We start from the raw sequence: 8,374 nt of genomic DNA, 5'->3' as shown, positions 1-8,374 counted from the left end.
ATATATATATATATATATTACGCCAAGAGTAATCATTCTCGAGGCGCCTATTTTTTTTCATAAATCCCAATTATAAAATAACCTTGGGATTAAATAAAAATAGGCGCCTCGAGAACGATTACTTTCGACGTAATATATATATATAGGTATATATAAGCTAGTATATTGCTACCCAACCTTTCACACGGAGATTGGAAAAATTAATGTTTTAAATTTTCGAAAAGAAACTATTAATTAAAGTTGAAAGATTTCCACAATCCAAACGTTTGTCATTATCAAATTGAATTATTGCGATTATCGGATTGTAGATAAGACGGAAAATTGCGTGGGAACTCAAAATTGCTGTGTCAGAATCTCTACCTCCCATTGCTCCATCAAATTTCAATTTTTATCATATATTTGAGGTGAACAAAAACCTTAAACAGTTCCATCAGTCCCAAGTATTGTGTTCTTTTACTGGAAAAATGATAGACAAGCACGTCATTCCGAAGAGCCAGACAATTTTAATAGAATCGCCCAACTTCGGCAAATTTTCGTGGAAGAAAAACGTTGTCAGAGTTGGGTATTTCCATTGGAATCTACCTTTCTCCTCGATCCTGCACTGTCGGATTCATAGATCTTATTTAATAGCAACTAAATATTTTATTTAAAATATAAGCACTTCGGGTTTATACTAATGAGCCAGGAGGAAGGAAGTTGAAATGAATATGCTGTAATCTTTTCGTTATTCAATTAATTGCCATCTTGGAGTACTCTGCATTGGGTTTTCACTATATTTCTCTTCCTGGTTTTGGGCGGAACTCAATTGCTCTGGGATGTCTTTTCCATCAAAAGCCATTTCTAGAGTATGGTGGAATTCATTTGTGCAAACTCGTTTGTTGCAGAGGTTATCAAATAATTTTGATGGTGTCCCTAATGGGCCAGGGCCCCATAGTCTTCTGAGACTTTTGGGTCCACAGAGATGGGATTTAAGAACACAAAGCCGGAATTTCGTAACCCAAAAGCATTTGGCCCGTGAAGCTTCACAATCTTCCGGCAAAAGGGTGCATCCTGGGATTAGAACAGAAGCAGAGAAAGGCGTGGCTGAGTATTCCAGCCAAGACGTGGCTTCAGAAGATGATGACGAAAACCAGGTCTGTTTTATGGGAACTAGAATAAGTGTGAAATCTTATTCAATTATCATTCTGGTGATCTGTCTTTTGGAAACATGAAACACTCCGAAGGAATTAAATTGCTCAATTGCTTGGAAAATTTGTTTATTCGGGAGAAAATAATTCTGTTTGAAACTGTTGATTGTGTTTGATAGTCATTAGGAGTATGAGGCCTGTATCAACATACATAAGCAAAGCCATATAGGGAAGTTATTTTATTTCCTGAATGAGAAATCAAAATTTCTATCCTAGAAAGTAGATGGTTTTAATTTAGAGCATTACGTAACATGCCTTCCTTTTGAATGGACAGTTACTGGAGTTTCCAGGTGGGAAAGTGCAATTTACTTCTGAAATGATCTTCATGTCAGAGTCTTCAAAAGATCGTGTACCTTGCTACAGAATTCTGGATAGTTATGGACATCAGATTGCAACTGATGGTATATATGAGGTGAACACTTCTAAGAAGTATTATATAATCTTTTACATATTATGTGGAGTAATTTGATGGAGATGTTGTCAATTCTACATAGGTCATATGTGACATGAAATACTAAAGAAATACGGAATACATCACTTCTCATCTACAAGATTTTGATCTATGGCAGGTTGACAGAGAATTAGCATTGAAAATGTACAATAGTATATAACTCTTCAGGTAATGGATATCATATTTTATGAAGCTCAAAGACGAGGCAGAATTTCTTTTATCTAACATCTACTGGGGAAGAAGCTATAAATATTTCGTCAGCGGCTGCTTTGAGTATTGATGATGTTGTTTTTGCCCAGGTAAACGATTCATTTGCCTTGATATTTAGTTTTTATAGTGATTTATAAATTTTCATTGGGTGGGCTCACAAGGCTTCAAAAAGCATGAAATACAGATGCTAAATCACTTTAAGAAGCACATTGAGTTGTATCTGAATTATTTCTCTGGAATTGTTATGAACTTGTTTCTATTGCTGAAAATACTGTAAAATCACTCATGCATTTAGGGCTGCACCAACTCAGATGAATCTTGTCTTTGTTATGTACAGTATAGGGAGCCAGGTGTTCTTCTGTGGCGTGGTTTTACACTGCAAGAATTTGCAAACCAGTGCTTTGGGAATGCGTCTGATTATGGCAAGGGCCGCCAGATGCCTATTCATTATGGATCTAATGCATTAAATTATTTTACCATATCTTCAACTATAGCGTAAGGATCTTGTTTACTTGTACAGTGATTATTTTTATGGACTACTTATGCAATGGCATTATTTATAGGGCTGTGGACTTTGGCAGTTTTTAACCACACTAAATACTAGATGAATACTGTTTTATGACACATGCTATGAATGACTAGAATGACCAGTTATAAATCTCATTTATGTTCATGCTTGCCAAAACACAGATTCCTCAGGCAGTAGGTGCAGCATATTCACTGAAAATGGAGAAGAAGCAAGCTTGTGCAGTAACTTATTTTGGTGACGGTGGATCAAGTGAGGTCAGGCTGAAACCTTATCTTTTTGATGTGCACAATTAGTTTCGATCAAATAAATGTTCAATTGTTTCAATTTTTGTTTACATTGTGTCCTCTAATTCCACCAGGGAGATTGTCATGCTGCATTGAACTTTGCAGCAGTTTTAGAAGCTCCAGTTATATTTATTTGACGAAATAATGGATGGGCAATCAGCACCCCATCTTCAGAACAGTTTAGAAGTAAGTTGCGCGTCTGATTTTTGAACTGTGGATGTATAGACATTATTAAAATTATTGCATCTGTTTGAGGGAGCCTCTTCTTGATTTGATTTATTACTTGTTTCCCGGTGGTTGTCCTGCTCAACATTTTTAGGTGATGGCATTGTTGTGAGAGGACATGCTTATGGGATACGAAGCATTCGAGTAGATGGCAATGATGCACTTGCCATGTACTCTGCAGTTAGCATGGCCCGGCAAATTGCAATCAATGAGTGTAAATTATTTTTCTTCACTTCACATCCTTTTCATTCAATTTGTCTTATACTTGTGTTTAACCATAGTTGTTGTCTGCACTTGCAGACAACTCCGAAGATTAATGTGTGCATTTGAATTCCCAGTTGCAATTTGTCGCGGAGATGGTAGAATACAGGAAAACATATGGTTTAAAAAAGCTCTTACAGATTGTTGCAATTATGTATTCAGGCACTTACATACCGAGTAGGTCACCATTCAACATCCGATGATTCAACCAAATATTGTAGAATAGATGAAATTGAGCATTGGAAGATGAAACATGATCCTGTTTCAAGGTTTAGAAAGTGGCTGAATCGAAATAATTGGTGGAATGAGAAGGACGAATCAGAACTTAGGAATGGAATACGAAGCGAGGTAAATCTGAGGAGTTAACATATTCTATTTAAAGAGTTTTGCAGTTTTCACCGTTCTATAACTGTTTTTGGACTGCTTTTGTTCTTTTGCCTCATTTATTTATTTATTCTCAATTCTATCACCTCACTTTGTGGAAACCACATTTTCTTGGTCTGATCAGATTTTACAGGCGATTCAGATTGCTGAGCGCATGGAAAAGCCAGGCATAGAAAATCTTTTCTCTGATGTATATGATAAAGTTCCATTAAATCTTCAGGAACAAGAAAAAGAGCTCCAAGAAATGGTTGCACGACACGGAGCAGATTACCCAAGTAATGTACCTCTAGGCCCCGTTTAGTTGGGGAAGATGATTTTTTGACATAACCAGGTTATCTTATAACCAGGTTTTCGAAAACCTGGTTTTGTGGTTTGGAAAGCCAATGGTCCGTTTGGTTGACACGGAAGATGAATATACTATGGACCCCACAATATTATTAAAAAAACTGTTATAAAATTCAAAACCTGGTTTTAATTTCGAATTCCACCTTTTTGTTGGAAGAAACTTCTTCCAATTTTTGACCAAAATTGGAAGATGAAATTGAAAACCAGGCTACAATTTTAACCAACCAAACACCAAAGTTTTTTTGCAAAACCTGGTTTTGCCTCTGATAACCCGGTTTTAACCCTCATCTTCCAGCAACCAAACGGGGCCCTATAGAAACAAAATATGAATAATACAGCGAATATGATACATAAGTCGAGGTTCTTTTGAGTATGTGGTCTACTTTGTGGTTTTAAGTGTAACTAGATGAGGAGAATTAATTATATAAATAATTTAATGGAAAATTTTAGGGATGAATACCATTATTATATTATATATAATTAATTAAGAATTAATTAAATAAATGAGTTAAAATTAAACAATTCAATTTAAAGTCTAACTTGAGAACTAATAGCAATTTAAAAATTGCTAAAGCTAAACTTGATGTAATTGTAATTATTTCATTCAATATTATTATAAATTTATTAGTTATTTTTAATAACAAGAATTAAATAATATTTGGGGTTCAAATAATAATAATATTATCTAAAAGCATATCACTAAATTAAAACAAGTGGAAATTATAAAATAAAATATTTTGACTAAAAGGCACTAAGTGTGCATGAAAGATTTAATTAAAAGTAAATAATAAGAAAATAAATAAAGTGAGAGGACATTTCAAAAACAGAAACCCTGACTAAGGTTGGAGGCCTTTAATAAGGAATTTTAACTCATTTCTCCACACACACGTTTAGAGAAGTGACTTGAGAATTGATAGGCAAGAAAATTTTTGTGGGCGTTTGAAGTAGGAATTTCGTGGACACAAAGAATCGCTAGATTGTTAGCATCAGATTGAAGTAAGGTTTTTAAGAAATCCATTTAAGAAAATATCTCAAAAACTTATGTCTTCTTTGTGCCTACAAGAATGGAAATTTATTGTAGGTATAAAATACTAGTGAAATAATAGAGAATCTTGAACATGCTCGAGAAGAGCTTTTTGGATCAAAAAGTGGAGCTATAACGAACAAATTACGCCCTTAGAAGATGGACGACATCATCTAACTTCAAGTGCAAAAATAGATACCAAACTAGAAAAAAAAATTCAAAAATTACCTACACCATTGTCTCCGTCTCTAAATTATCTTTCTGGCACTTCTTTTAGATTAAAAAAAGACCTCTATATGCTCAAGTTATCACCAAAAAATTGACAAGGCCCCTGTATGGCAAACAAAAATTTTTAAATCTTCAAAAAAAAATTGAAGGGGGCTTAATTTAAGCACCCTTGGCCCACATGTGACCATGGGAAGGGTTAGGAGGAGTGGAGGTGGACCAAGGATGGTCGAACCAGGCGGAGGTGACCGTGTGGTGGTGGAACTAGGCAATGGTGACCGAGCGGAGGGGAGGTGTCGTGGGCAGAGGTGGGGCATGGGCTGCTGAGCGGTAGAATGCAGGTGGGCCACGAGTGGTTGAGCAGTAACTGCTTCACTCTCAACGATGGTGTGGTGTTTGTATAACCACAAGTATTATTTTTAATGCTTTTTAAAATAAAATAAAAATATTTTTGCAAAATCGTATCGAAATGCATGCTGTAACGCCCCGCCAAGGGATCCAAAAGAATTAACCTAAAGTTTCACTAAGTTTGCTAAACATTTTTTTTTTTTTAAAGTAAGAAGGTATAACATACACATCAAACACATAGTAGCGGAAGCAATAACATGTAATCATCGACAAACATACATTGCAAGTTACATTTCTTAAAGATCCCAAGACGTTGAGTCACGTTTAAATTTAATTAATTCTAAGTCTAACAACTATCACATACATATGAAAGAATAATTAGAAAGTCCCATGTCCATAATATACATTTGTTCCGAATGCCTCCCGGCAAATTAATTCGGAATGCCCAATCATCCACTGTACAAGTCACAGGGTATGAAAGGCTTAAAAGAATATACATATGTAAAGATCAAGATACAACATCCTCAAATCCATGATACAAAGTACAGTAAAAATATATGAAACTATTCCCCATACATGATACATCCATACATCCATAATGATAAAACATCTATCATAAAATCTAACCATCCATCATAATAATCCAAGAACATAGTGAAGGTAAATGCCAATCACGAAAACTCCAGCCACGGTGACCACGGAACGGATCTCAATGGTAAGAGTAAAAGCACTATCACCCGACTGCGTGGAACCTAAATGTTCCACTCCCACCGCGCTGAGGAGAAAGTCTCAAGTCCCAAATAGGATAACAAAACCTATAATCATAAATACTCTCTAAGTCCAGGAAATCTTATAAGTATGCTAACTCAAGGGTTCCTAAAAAGATCACCATCTAAAACCCAGAGGTACCACAAGACACGTAGGAAACCTAATATGCAAGCGGGAAAGTGTCATCGCAAAAGTCACGTAGAAGTTACCCGAGCAATCCCTTAGGAATCCCAGGTCCCTACTGATCCTGCGGCCACTAGTATCCTCTCGTACTGACGAGGCCTACTATGGAATGCAAGGTCGTAACCAAGCGTCCTCTCTACCCCATCCTAGTCTGTACTAGCACTCATGGTATGGGAGAGAACATACAATTATCTTATTAGGTTCATTTTAATCCCCATTTAGTGTAAATATTTTCACTTATTAAAACAACTTACAATGGGTTACTCCAGGCAGCCTCTTAGGGCCCCGATCCCCATTGCAAGCCACTTCCTGACACTACACATAGATAACCTACCCTAGGCTCATGAAATCACAAATCAAAGAATCAAAATAAAATTGCCTCAGTCCTATACAAGTGAATGAAAACATCATAAAAGATAAGCCACAATAATCACATCAGTTCTCATGAGCAACTGAAAAGCATCAAATAATAATCATATGATCACAACAGTTCTCTATCAGCAACTGAAGGCATCAATGATAAATCACAATATCCAATGGTTCTCTATTGAGAAACCAGAAAGTATCCCAAAATAAATCACAATACTGATCGAAGACTCCAAAATGGTTAAGTCAGGTATCTCAAATACATACACTTTAGCTTCACGCCAGGAAACTAGAAAACAATAACAACCAGTAATCACAAACATGTCATAGAGCATATCAACACATCGCCAGGGTTGGTTTAAAAGATCAAGATCAAAACAACATAACATCACATTCACATAATCCCCGAACCTCTGGTAACAACCTAGGACTGGTCAATGCTAGGACAAAACCCAAAACACCCCATAATACAGATAACACATAGAAATATAGAATAGTCTCACAATTTGATTTAATCTTAATTATATAATGTTAATTCAAATGTACGGGTTTCTACTCTCGTTTCCAATGTATAATTTAGGTACTTATGATTTACAATATATCCCTTAACCTTTTCTTATATTATCCACTCTAGAATTATCAATTATTAATAATTAATATAATTACTAATAATTTCATTAATTAAAAATAAACTTATTTTAAATACATTATTATTTAAATAAACAATAATTAAAAAAAAACTTTGTTAATACTTTCATTTAAATAATAATTAAGAATTATTAATAATCTTATTAATAATTTTATTTATTTAATAATAATTAACAATATCATTAAAACATTTTTTTAATAAATATTATTAATTAAAATAATAATTAATAACAATTAATATTATTAAAAATAATAATAAAATATCAAAAAAATAATAAAAACTTTATAACTTTAATATAGGCCGTCAGCCTTTTAAAGAGCTGACACGGCAGGCCTGCTGACGCAGGGCCTGCGCCAGCAGACTACCGGCGGCAGCCTTTACAGGTACGGGGGGGTGTGGGTACTCCCGCCCCCATCCCTTATTAATATAAGCACAATTTTTATTTTTTTTTGTTAAAAAACTTTATGATATATATTTTTTTTCATCGTTTTTAAATGATTTTCTTTTTTTTCCCAATATATGTATGTATGTATGTATGTATGTATGTATGTATGTATGTATGTATATATATATATATGTATGTATGTATGTATGTATATATATATACATATATATATATATATATATATATACATATATATATATATATACATATATATATATATATATATATACATATATATATATATATATATATATATATATATATATGTATGTATGTATATATATATATTTAAATAAATGATTGAAATTTAAATGTGATAGAACGAACCACTCAGATTTCTAAATTAAAAATATTCTTTAAAAGAATATCGTATAAATTATATATATATATATCAAATTTCTTCTCTCTCATTTTAATAGAATTTTCCAATCAAGATTATTCTTTTCTTTCAAAAGGGTATGTGTAGGATCATGGTGTGCCAAAAAGTGGC

At 33.9% G+C, this 8,374-nt stretch overlaps 1 pseudogene across 1 annotated transcript; it reads left to right on the top strand.

Moving 5' to 3' along the window:
- Window positions 1–467: 467 nt before the first annotated feature.
- Window positions 468–4,249, top strand: LOC149531744 (2-oxoisovalerate dehydrogenase subunit alpha 2, mitochondrial-like; annotated as a pseudogene). Its single transcript, XR_016358494.1, has 9 exons — window positions 468–1,133; window positions 1,462–1,599; window positions 1,757–1,937; window positions 2,186–2,343; window positions 2,532–2,631; window positions 2,736–2,847; window positions 2,981–3,098; window positions 3,288–3,495; window positions 3,656–4,249. The product of XR_016358494.1 is annotated as a 2-oxoisovalerate dehydrogenase subunit alpha 2, mitochondrial-like (transcript).
- Window positions 4,250–8,374: the final 4,125 nt, after the last annotated feature.

This window comes from Cupressus sempervirens, chromosome 11 (genome assembly GCF_028749045.1).
Source record: "Cupressus sempervirens isolate cs-2001-9-10 chromosome 11, ASM2874904v1, whole genome shotgun sequence".
Lineage (NCBI taxonomy): Eukaryota > Viridiplantae > Streptophyta > Pinopsida > Cupressales > Cupressaceae > Cupressus > Cupressus sempervirens.
This window is presented reverse-complemented; position numbering and strand designations above follow the sequence as displayed.